Raw genomic sequence first — 12197 nt, 5'->3', positions numbered from 1 at the left:
GAACACCTAGGCGCACGCAAGACGTGATGATTGTTGGCGCCCAGTGGCCTATTTAAACCAGCCTGCTCCAGCCATTAGTTGCTGGAGTATCTTCAGCTTCCCAGTGAGCTTCTGTTCCTGTTTACTTGGATTACCTGTTAACGACCTGGCTTGCCTCACCTGTCTCATCTCTCCTCCTGGCTCCGACCACTGGCTTGTTTACCTACTCTGCTCCAGTCTGCTGAGCCCATGTATGACCCCTGGCTTGCTCCTTCGGACTCCTCTACTGCTTGATGAACTGTGTATGACCCCTGGCTTGCTCCTTCTGACTCCTCTACTGCTTAATGAACTGTGTTTGACCCTTTGGCTTGACCTTGACCTCGCTCCTGTCTCACGCCTGGCTACCTCCTATGGCCGCCTTCAAGGCAACCTGCATTAGAGCATGCACTATGTGTCTACTACCACAGCAGTCACCTCTCCACCGGAGCCTGCTGCAGCCGGCGACCCCTGTTCCTTTGAGCATAGCACTCCCTGTCTCCACCTCCAGGGGTGCCTTGCACTTAGCCACAAGGGAAGCCCTCTCAGCACCTCAACCTCTGATCAGGTACTTGATACATTCTCCAATATCAGTACATTTTGAGAGCATTTAGAAAGAACAGTGGTCATATGTTGCCAATCCTCCCCATCCAACTGCCTCCCCAGGTCCTTTTCCCACTGTGAATGATAAGTCAGAAGCGGAGGTTTATTGTGGGAGATTATAAAGGCGTAAATAAGCGATATAAGCCCAGGTGAATGAGGTCTTGCCCTGCAAAAGGCTGTAAAGGTTTGGAATTGGTGAGTTGTTGGAGAAAATGTCTGAGTTGCAGATATCTGTAGTGTTCGCGTAAAGGGATATCATGTGAAGACCTAAGAGATTCAAAAGTGAGTATTTTAGAAGGAGTAACTGCTAGAGACCTTTCATTGCCCCCCAGTTAATCATGAAATGCCAAAATGTGTACGACAGGTACATTCCATCCACAACTTTTACCTACACTGACAGGGGCTGTTTGTCACTATATATATTGTATATCACGTGGAGGATCACTGATGACGTCAATTAGACGAAACACGTAGAGCGTCACTTCCTGTCTCCGTGGAATGCACTTCCGGACGCTTGAAATGCATCGCGTTCCAGAAGTGTTCCGCCACATCTACTGCACTGCTAGTGCATTGTTTTACTGCCTGTAAATCAGCTATCTACAGTATGTGAGTACATTACTAATAAAATTTTTAATATATTTTAACGGTACTACACTATACAAGCCCCTTCTTTCCTCATATATACCCTAGGATACCATTAGGAACCATGGGATATCATTGGAGGTCCATAGGAGCCATACTTTTCCTTATACCCAAGGCTTACTACCCCCCTGGGGGTGAGTACTTCTGGTAAGTGTGGTCCCGGGAGTGAGGGGAGCACGAGTGATCCATCACACCGGCCACACTTTGAGACTCACAAGATTTTGACACAAGCACCTTTTGGACTCCTTTATATGTGATTTGATCGTTGAATGTTTGCACTGAATTATTTTTACCCATATACCTGGAGAGTCACAAGATTTGGACATGAGCACTTGTTTGGACTCTCCTACAGCACAGTCCCTTTATATGTGATTTAATTGTTGGACTTTTGCACTGGATTTTTTTTATACACTTATGTGGATATTTATATAAGTTCTTTAATATCACTATTTTCACTAAGTCACCTTGATTACTGACCCTTTAAGTCCCCGTTCACACTAAGGCGACCTGTGAGGCGACCTGGTCGCCTCACAGGTCGCCGTAGGTTGCCTTCCATAGGGAAGCTGCGGATCCGTTCTAATAGGAGCGACACAAGTCGCTCCGACTTAGAAAAAGGGTTCGGAGCTTCTTTGGGGCGACCCGGAGGCGACCGCCATAGACTTCAATGTTATGAAGTCCGTGGCGGCCGCTCCAAGGTCGCGGCGCGCTGCTCGCACCGCGACCTCGGAGGTCGCCCCCCCAAGTCGGATCGCCGCAATGTGAACGGGGCCTAAAAGATCCAGACACATTTATTTATTTATTTATTCATCTATTGTTGCACTGGGTCACATTTTTATGTGCTATATGAAGTATATTTGAGTTTTTCACCTAGTCACTTTATGTCCTAGCCACTTATACTCAATTGCTCACACAAATAAGTATTTCTCAGTACTTGGTGAATTTATCTGCAATTTTATTATTAATTAATTGTACTGACACGGTACAGAGATGCACCCTTTCTTGGGTCCTTTTTTCTTTGTTCTTATTGGGCAGCGCCATTTACCTTTCCCCTCAACCCTTTTTCCATTATTATATATCCTTTTGGACTATATTTAGGAGGTAGGCTGCAGCCAAAATTTACCTATCCTAGCGTGGATTTTCTCCCTCTCTCACGTGGAGGATCACGTTAGGGCTTTATCCCGCACTGTGCAAGTCTTACACAATCAATATTTTCATAAGTCAAATATTAACTCATAACCCGAGCTGATAATCAAGTTTTCAGATTTGCACAACACGATTAAACAGATGGAGTTCATTCCTAATGCGTTTCTGGTGGGGTCATTTGGCATGTGAGTTACCTGATTCATGCATAAGTTTAATTGAACTGTCATTTCAAGTATATTAAATGTGACGTGAGATTTGAAGGTGAGAAACTCGTTATGGCAACAAAACAACAAGCGTCTGCTGGAGATTATTTGATTCAGAAGCTTGGATAAAAACTAGTGATCGACCAATATCGTTTTTTTAGTGCCGATACCGATATTTTGGTCATCGGATATCAGTATTGACCAATATTGGCCGATATTTTTGGACACTTAAAACATTTTTTATTTATTTATTTTTTTTCACAGGTACTGTTGTGGAGGGATCTGGGGGGTCTAAAAGACCCCAAACCCCTCCTCTGCACTTAAAAGCATTCAAAACGTCAAGTTTGGCTGTTTTGAATGCTCGCATTTTTTTTAATTTGTAGCCAAGTACCCAGAAGGGATGTCATGACATTACTTACGGGTTTTTGACATGGAGGCCTGAACAGAGCCGAATGCGGCTTTGATCGGGTCTTCTCTTTGGCGGGCGTGCAGGTAGGATGCCCGGGTCTCCCGATGGGACGGGAGACCCGGGCGAGCCACGTAAGGCGGTGGGAGGGGGGGGGGGGGACATCCCCTTCCACTCCTTGTAATGACAGCTGAGCAGCTTCTCAGCCACATCGGTTGTCATTGCAAGACAGCCGACCGTCGGCTATGGACACTGGTACCGGGATGATGCCTCTAGCTGCAGGCATCACTCTGGTACAAGCACTTTCACAGCAATATCGCCAATTTCGGTAACCTCAGGGGCCGATTCCGATATATGGGGGAAAGTGCATATCGGCCCCTGATATATCGGCATTGCCGATAATCGGTCGAACCCTAATAAAAACAATTACTAAAGTACTTCTAAAGGCTCCTGAATGACAAGTCCCGAATCAAAGTTACTATGGGGTGTATTTATAAAAAAAAAACTTGCAGAATAATTCTTCCTGTAAAACTGCGTTTACCTTATTTCTGGGTGAAAACGAATGTTAGGTTGGTTTTCCCTCCAGGTCAAACGTTTTTTAGATATATTAACCACTTCAGCTCCTGAAGATTTTACCCATTAACCCCTTGCCGACCAGTCACATTGACTGTACTGCGGCAAAGTGGTTCGTTATCGTCCAGCGACGTAGACCTACGTCGCTGGACTCCTCCCCCTGTAGGTGGCGCTTGCGCGCCGCCGGAGGCGCGCTCCTGCTGTGTTCAGTCACAACGGGAGCAGGGCCAGGGGAGGAGCGGCGGCGATTGCCGCTGCTCTTCCCCGATCATCGGGGAATCTAGTTTGGAGATCCGCCTGCTTGTGTAAACAGAGCGGGCGGATCTCCTCAGTGACAGGGAGTGACAGATTGCAGGGTTCAGCATAGCTGAAAATGCGATCTGTCCTTGTGTCACTCAGTCACCCCCCCCCCCCCCACACACGTTAGTAAGCACCAGGCATACATTAACCCCTCCCTCTCCAATAAAATTATCCCCTTCCCTGCCAGTGTCATTTTTACAGTAACAGTGCATATATGTATAGCACTGATTACTGCAGTAATGTCACTGGTACCCCCAAAAGTGTCAAAAATGTCATTCAAGGGTCCGATCTGTCCGCCGCAATGTCGCAGTCCCGCAAAAAAAATCGTAGATCGCCGCCATTACGCGTTAAAAAAAAAACACCAAAAATGATAGAAATCTTTCCCTTAGTTAGTAAACGCAATAACTTTTGCGCAAACCAATCAAAATACGCTTATTGTGATTTTTTTTTTTACCAAACATAGGTAGCAGAAAACAAATTGGCCAAAAATGTTAAAACATTTTGATTTTTACATTTTTTGGGGGGGGGAATTTCATATAAAAAAAATGTTAAAAATATTGTTTTCCTGGTGCCTCCATGGCAGCATACTAGTGATAGAGCTCCGCCTCGACTCCACCTTCAGGATCAGTGAATAGCATAAATTAAAAGGTATAGCCCCCCCCATCATTCTCCTTTTTTTCCTCAAACCTCTTGAACAGTGAAGATTGCAGCAGTATGTCCCTACCTCTGCCTGTGAAAACGGGCAGCTTCCACCGGGTTCAGCCTCTCCCGTGTGCAGTCCCTGTTCTTGGGCCGCTAAACGCGCTAATAAGACTGGGAACCCCTTCTGTGGATCTTCTGGGGTCTGTGAGTAACGGCGTTTCCTAATGTGGAACAAATATGCCGTCTTTTCATAAAATATATATGTATATATATATAATATTCATGAGTATGTGGATAAGGATACATGTATAATGTGGGGATTCATGGTGGCAGAGAGATCAGCTTTCCCTTCTACACTTCTCTGTCTTTCCATCACTATGCATAGTTTTGTGGGCACTGATTGTGATGTTTATTCCCAGTTATATTCTTAATTGCGTGTGTTATGGCTACCTTGTCTGGCGTTAGGGCAATTGGGGGCGATTCCCCCACGCAGCATTCTAATGGCTACGGCGTCCTGTTCCCCTGTTCGCGCCGGGTCGCGCCGTGATGACGCGGCGGCCGGCGCATGCGCATTGACTCCCACAGCGGCCATCTTTTCGGTGGGAGTCTCTGTGCGGCGACATGTCGGGTTGCGGCGCATGCGCAGTAAGAATTGCGGGACGACGCATGCGCGGTAGAGACAACGGCGGCCATTTTGCCGTGGTCTCAAAAAAAAAAAAAAAAAAAAAAAAAAATATATGTATATAAATGAATAATTTATTTAAAGCTGCAGTATAAAGAAATAAAGAGGGGTAGTGTTGTTTTGAAGAAGGCAGAATTCAAAAAAGTTACAGGAAGTTAGGTTTTGGCTCAGGTATAGGGCAGCACATTTACAAATTATGTCTTAAAGGGGCAGTGTTGTTTTAAAAAAAAAAAAAAAAAATCCAGTCAATGGTTTCCCTGCCTTTCTATTGGTGCTTCGGCTCAGGTGGAGTGGAGCCTGATGTACTTAAACCAGGAAGTTTAGAGAGGCGGTGTCTTCGGTTTCAACTAGCCTTGCCCTGCAGACCATTTTCGTTTGCTCTCTCTCGGTAGGTGGTTTTTATGCTTTGGTTCTTACTCTTTCTCTGTATATAGGTGTATGTGTGTATATGTATATATATATATGTATACATGTTTTTCTACTATAATCTTTCCTTTTTCAGCTGATCCTCTTGCCCTTACCATGAGTCATTCCTCACGAAACCAAGATCCACCTGACCGTAATAGGTATGGGACCAACTTTTCGTGAGTATAAAAAAAAAAAAAAAAAGAGTGCGCCACTGACATCCATTATTTTTGGTTTGTCACAGTCCAGTACCATCGAAGAGATCTCAAAAATCATCGGGAAGACGGGATGACCACAGTCCTGATCGCAGGTCACATTCCTCAAGATACCCAGAGAGATCAAGATCCAGAAGCCGTTATCGCTCTCCTTCACCACATTATTCTTCAAGAAAAAAGTGCTGGTCTTGTGGCGCGGAACCCCTCCCGAGAAAGCTGGTCTGTAAAGACTGTCTCAGGGATTATGCGGCCAGTTGTGACACGGAGAGCCGCCAAGTAGTTGATCTACTTAAACAAACAATGAAGGACTCAATTGCAGAGTTGGTGTCCACCATCCCAGCTCGTCCTATACCACAGGCTTCTCAGCCACAGGAATCGGATCCGGTGATCGCAGGTCCTTCCGCTATCACTGTTAGCGCAGTTCCAGCCACTAGAGATCCTTCCTCGGAGGAACATTCGGACAAATCTTCAGATGAAGAAGAGCCTTCAGGTTTCAACTTTGCTTTAGTTCAGCCGTTTATTCAGGCGGTTAAGCAGGCCATCGCCTGGGATGAACCAGCGGAACCCCGGCCTAAGTCAAAGTCATATTTCCCTTTCCTCAAGAGGAAACAAGTCGCTTTCCCTTTAATGGGAGAAATAAGGGAAGTGATTGAGAATGAATGGAGTAAGACAGATAAAAAATTCTCCTTCAACAGAGTGAATAAATTTTATCCGTTGCCGGAAGAAGGAATACAAGCCTTATCCTCCATGCCAGTAGTGGATGCAGCGGTGGTGCGTCTAGCGAAGAACATGACCCTTCCAATGGAAGATTCAACTTCATTTAAAGATCCATTGGATAGGCGCATTGATCTTGACCTAAAAAGATGCTATCTGGCCGCAGGGGCAGCTTGTAAGCCCGCTATTGCGCTGACTTCAGTCTCAAGTGCCATTCATTCCTGGACTGTCAACGTTGAGACAGCTCTGCGACAGGATGTCCCTAAAGAGGATATTATCAAGTCACTTGAGGAATTGAAGTTAGCGGCAGACTTCGTGGGAGAAGCCGCCATTGACACAATTAGGTGCGCCTCTCGTTCAATGCTCCACTCAGTGATGGCTAAGAGGGCACTATGGTTAAGGCCTTGGACGGCTGACTTGGCATCAAAGCAGAGCTGGTGCAAAATACCTTTTGATGGTAAATCGCTATTTGGTGAAAGATTGGAGAAGGCCATTTCCAGGGTCACTGGAGGAAAGACTGGTATTCTTCCACAAGATAGGAAGGAACGCAGAACAAGGGGTTTCCTCTCAAGGTTCCGCCAGTCAAATTCTAGAGGCTACAGACAGACCCGTCCATTCAGGGACAATAAGAGGCCCTGGAAAGGTACCCAGTCTTCCTTTCTGGCATCCAGAAAAAATAAAAATCTCACTACCCCACAAGGGGAGACAAAGTCCTTTTGACGCCAGAAAAGAAGTGACCGATACAGTGGGAGCCCGACTTCGTCACTTCTTACCAAATTGGATGACAAAATGCCAGGACCCTTGGGTCCTTTCTACCATCCGTTACGGTCACTTCTGGACATTCCAACAGCAACCACCTCGGGCGACTTACAAAAAGACGACACTACCATCATCCCCACAGAAGGCACAGGCCTTAAAGGACTTTCTAGTTTCACTTCAACTTCAACAAGCGGCGGTACCGGTACCCTATGGGGAACGCTTCACAGGTTTCTATTCAACCCTGTTCCTGGTGGAGAAGAAGACAGGGGGTTGGAGGCCGGTTATAGATTTGAAAGGTCTAAACCGCTATATTCATCTGGAAAGATTCAAGATGGAGTCCTTACAGACAATAATCCAAACAGTACAGCCTATGGATTGGTTGATATCTGTGGATCTGCAAGATGCCTACCTACACATTCCTATACTTCCCGCCTTCCAAAAATATCTAAGGTTCGCAGTAGGTCATGTCCACCTACAATTTCAAGCTCTGCCTTTCGGCCTGTGCACATCCCCAAGAGTCTTCACAAAGGTCTTGATATCGGCCCTTGCCCCCCTAAGGGAGAAAGGGTTAAGAGTATATCATTACCTGGACGATATCCTCCTCCTAGCCGACTGTCCACGGAAATTGATTCTCCACAGGGACATTCTACTACAAACCCTGAAGGATCTAGGGTGGTTAGTAAATCGGCAGAAGAGTCAACTATCTCCAACCCAGGTGATGGTATACTTAGGGGCAGAATTCAACACGGCCAGAGGCACGGTCTCTCTACCCCAAATGAAGGCAACAGCAATAATTCAAAAGACACTTCATGCCATAGGAAGGGACTACATGTCAGCTTCACAATGTATGAGTCTGATCGGCTCAATGTCTTCCTGCATCCCTCTAGTGCCATGGTCACATTGGCACCTGAGGTTCTTTCAGTCGGGATTCCTGTCCCAGTGGCGCACACGTCAACTCTCGCAAACGATCCAGATAACATCGATAATGCGCAGAGGCCTTCATTGGTGGACAGATCCGGAGAATCTCGCCAAACCTCACCATCTGGGTTCTCATTCCTGGACCATGATCACATCGGATGCGAGCAGCCAGGGATGGGGAGCGCATTGCGAAACAATACAGATTCAGGGGAGATGGTCCTTTCCGGTGAAAGACTTGGTTTCCAACATTCTAGAGCTGAGGGCGGCATTCATGGCACTAACCTCACTAGCTCCTCAGGTGAGGGCGCAGAGGGTCCTACTACGCCTAGACAACAGGGCAGCGGTTTCATACATCCAGAAGCAGGGAGGGACCCGCAGCAGGACCCTCCTGAGGGAAGTAGAGCCCATTATGATCTGGGCAGAAAGGAATCTGGTGGCCCTCAGAGCAGCCTATCTACCAGGCAGATTGAACACAGTGGCGGATCATTTATCAAGAGACTTCGAGGACGCCAACGAATGGGCAATACATCCGCACATTTTTCAGCAGATCCTCAGCCTATGGGATCTCCCACAAGTGGATCTATTCGCAACTCCAGAGAACTCCAAGCTCCCGAGTTTCTTCTCACGTCTCCCTTACCCGCAAGCGGAGGAAGTGGATGCTCTGTCCTGCCCATGGCGGTTCACGACAGGCTACGCCTTTCCACCACGTCCCCTAATTCACAGGTTCTTACTGAGATTGACGAGGGAACCAGTACAGATACTGGCAATCCTTCCGTATTGGCCGAAGAGGCCTTGGTTTCCATTGGCCCTACGCATGAGCGTATGCTCCCCGATCAAGATTCCTCCCTTTCCTCACCTACTATCACAGGGGGGGAGGTTCCATCCAAGACCACAGACTCTGAACCTTCGAATATGGCTGTTGAGAGGAGGCGGTTTGAATCCTTAGGATGCTCCCAGCAAGTCATCAATACTCTCCTCAAAGCCAGAAAGCCAGCAACCAATTCCGTATATGCTAAGATCTGGAATAGGTTTGTGTCCTACGCGGAAACAGAAGAATTTGATCCCATCACGCCTTCTGTTTCAAACGTATTGGCCTTCCTTCAGTCTGGCCTAGACAGGGGTCTCGGCTTGAGTACACTTAAAGTTCAGGTGTCAGCGATTTCAGCGGCAACCAGCATCAGATGGGCAGATAATCCGCTGGTAATCACCTTTCTCAGTGGAGTTCTTAAGATTCGTCCTCCAAGTAGAAGTCCCTTTCCTCAGTGGGACCTTCCTCTGATTCTGGAGATGCTGTCCAAACACCCTTTTGTGCCGGTGGAACAAATTTCGCTATGGAACCTGACTTTGAAGACAGTTTTTCTAGTGGCGATCACGTCCGGCAAAAGAATTTCAGACTTGCACTCCCTGGGAATAGGGGAGGAGCATATATCGTTTTTCCTTGACAGGGTGGAGCTACGGCCTCTTCGAGGTTTCACTCCGAAAGTGACTACGCCAGACAACTTAAGTGAACCATGGGCATTACCAGTCTTCTCAGATTCGTGTCAGGAACTAGATGTTCCCAAGATACTAAAAGCCTATCTGGAAATGACAGCAGCCTTCAGGAATTCGGAAAAGCTTTTCGTGATTCCTTGGGGTAAAAACAGAGGAAAGGAAGCCTCAAAAAGGACCTTGGCATCCTGGGTAGTCAAGACCATTCAAAAAGCCTATACTGCACAAAACATGGATGTTCCTTCCAGAGTGAACGCACACTCAACAAGAGCAGTGTCAACTTCATGGGCAACGAGAGCAAACGTCTCATTGGAGACAATATGCAGGGCGGCGTCTTGGTCGTCACAGCACACGTTTCTCAGACACTATAGAGTTGATCCAGGGGCTCTAACGACAGTTGAATTTGGAAGACGAGTTGTTCAAGCAGCAATGTCTTTGTCTAATTAAACTTTATTTTTTGATTAAGCATTATCCCACCCGTGTAAGCTAGTTATTTATCACTAGTATGCTGCCATGGAGGCACCAGGAAAACGGAAAATTGTATCATACTTACCGTAATTTTCCTTTCCTGGTGCCTATCCATGGCAGCATACGATCCCTCCCTCGGTTTTCCTATTTACGGAGAATGATGGGGGGGGCTATACCTTTTAATTTATGCTATTCACTGATCCTGAAGGTGGAGTCGAGGCGGAGCTCTATCACTAGTATGCTGCCATGGATAGGCACCAGGAAAGGAAAATTACGGTAAGTATGATACAATTTTCCGTTATTTTTTCAAAATAAACGCTTTTTTTTGTTTATAGCGCAAAAAGTAAAAATCACACCGGTGATCAAATACCACCAAAAGAAAGCTCAGTTTGTGTGAAAAAAAGGACGTAAATTTCGTTTGGGTACGGCATCGCACGACCACGCAATTGTCAGTTAAAGTCGCACAGCGCCGAATCGCAAAAAGTGGCCTGGACGTAAGACAGCAAAATCCTCCGGTGGTTAAAGACCCTGGGCTCTAGATGACCTTGTCCCGGCACTGACTGGATGGACAGGAATGCAAACCCCGTGCCAGACAGAACAAACCTCTTTTATTTTATATACTCTATGTGTTAACCACTTCTGGACCGCAAGATTTCCCCCCTTAATGACCAGGCCATTTTTTTGCGATTCAGCACTGCGTCACTTAACTGACAATTGCGCGGTCGTGCGATGCTGTACCCAAAAAAATTGATGCCCTTTTTTTCCCACAAATAGAGCTTTCTTTTGGTGTTTTGTGATCACCTCTGCAGTTTTTATTTTTTGCGCTATTAACAAAACAATACCGACAATTTTGGGTAAAAAAAAAAAACAATATTTTTTTACTTTCTGCTATAAAACACATCCAATAAAAAAATGTAAAAAAATTTTTTGGTGAAAAAAAAAAATCCTAATAAGCGCATATTGATTGGTTTGTGCAAAAGTTATAGCGTCTACAAACTATGGGATCATTTTATTGATTTTTTTTTTTTTTACATTACTAGTAATGGTGGCAATCAGCGATTTTTAGCGGGATTGCGGCGGACAAATCTGACACATTTTGGGGCCAGTGACACCAATACAGTAATCAGTGCTAAAAAATATACACTGTCAGTGTCCTAGTGACACTGACAGGGAAGGGTTTTTTTTTCTTTATTAATAGGGATGGAGGCATTAAGCCCTAGATGGGTAATTCAAAGTCCCAACCCCCCCCCCCCCCCCCCCACCACCACCTTTTTTTTTAATTTGCTATAGCTACTGGTCTCCAAGCAGGACCCCTGACTGTCACAACTAAACTAAATAGCCCTAACCAGAAGGGGAAGACATACAGTAGGTTTAAACCAAAATCACATTTGTATGCAAGCTGCAGTGGCCCAAAACCGCCACTAGGTGCCAGAATGCTAAAAAAATAATGATAATGTCATGCAGTTCAATGCAAAACATAAAAAATACATGGAAGTGAAGCAGAACAGAGACCATGATGTGACAGTTGGGGTAAGGAGAAAGGACGACCAATCTCAACCAAAGATTAAAAAAAATAAAATAAAATAATAAAAATGGTCTAAAAAAAAAAAAAAAAAAAAAAAGAATCTTATGTCTGTTTCACTTTAAGATTTACTATCTAGAAGTGTTCTTGGTGAGTTTTCTTCGTTACTGGATGTTTTTTCTGTCCGCGGTGAGTGTGAATAATGTGATAATCTTCTGTTTCCAAGAAATTATTATTATGTAACACCTCATTTGCGGTTAACATCTGATGATTTTCTCTTGATTTTTTTTTTTCTTTTTATCTAATTTTTTTATTTATTTCCTTTTTCTTTTTTTTTTTTTTTTAACCACTTTGCGTCCGCTCACAGTAATATTACTGCGGCAGAGTGGTTCGTTATCGTCTGACGACGTAGTATTAACGTCATCAGACACTCCCCCTTCTGGGCGGGGCTTGCGCGCCGCCGGAGGCTCGCTCCCGCTGTTTTCATTCACAGCGGGAG

The sequence above is a fragment of the Pelophylax lessonae genome (genome assembly GCF_965119305.1).
Source record: "Pelophylax lessonae genome assembly, chromosome: 1".
NCBI classification, from domain to species: Eukaryota; Metazoa; Chordata; class Amphibia; order Anura; family Ranidae; genus Pelophylax; species Pelophylax lessonae.
The sequence above is the reverse complement of the archived record's forward strand: the minus strand, read 5'-3'. Positions refer to the sequence as shown.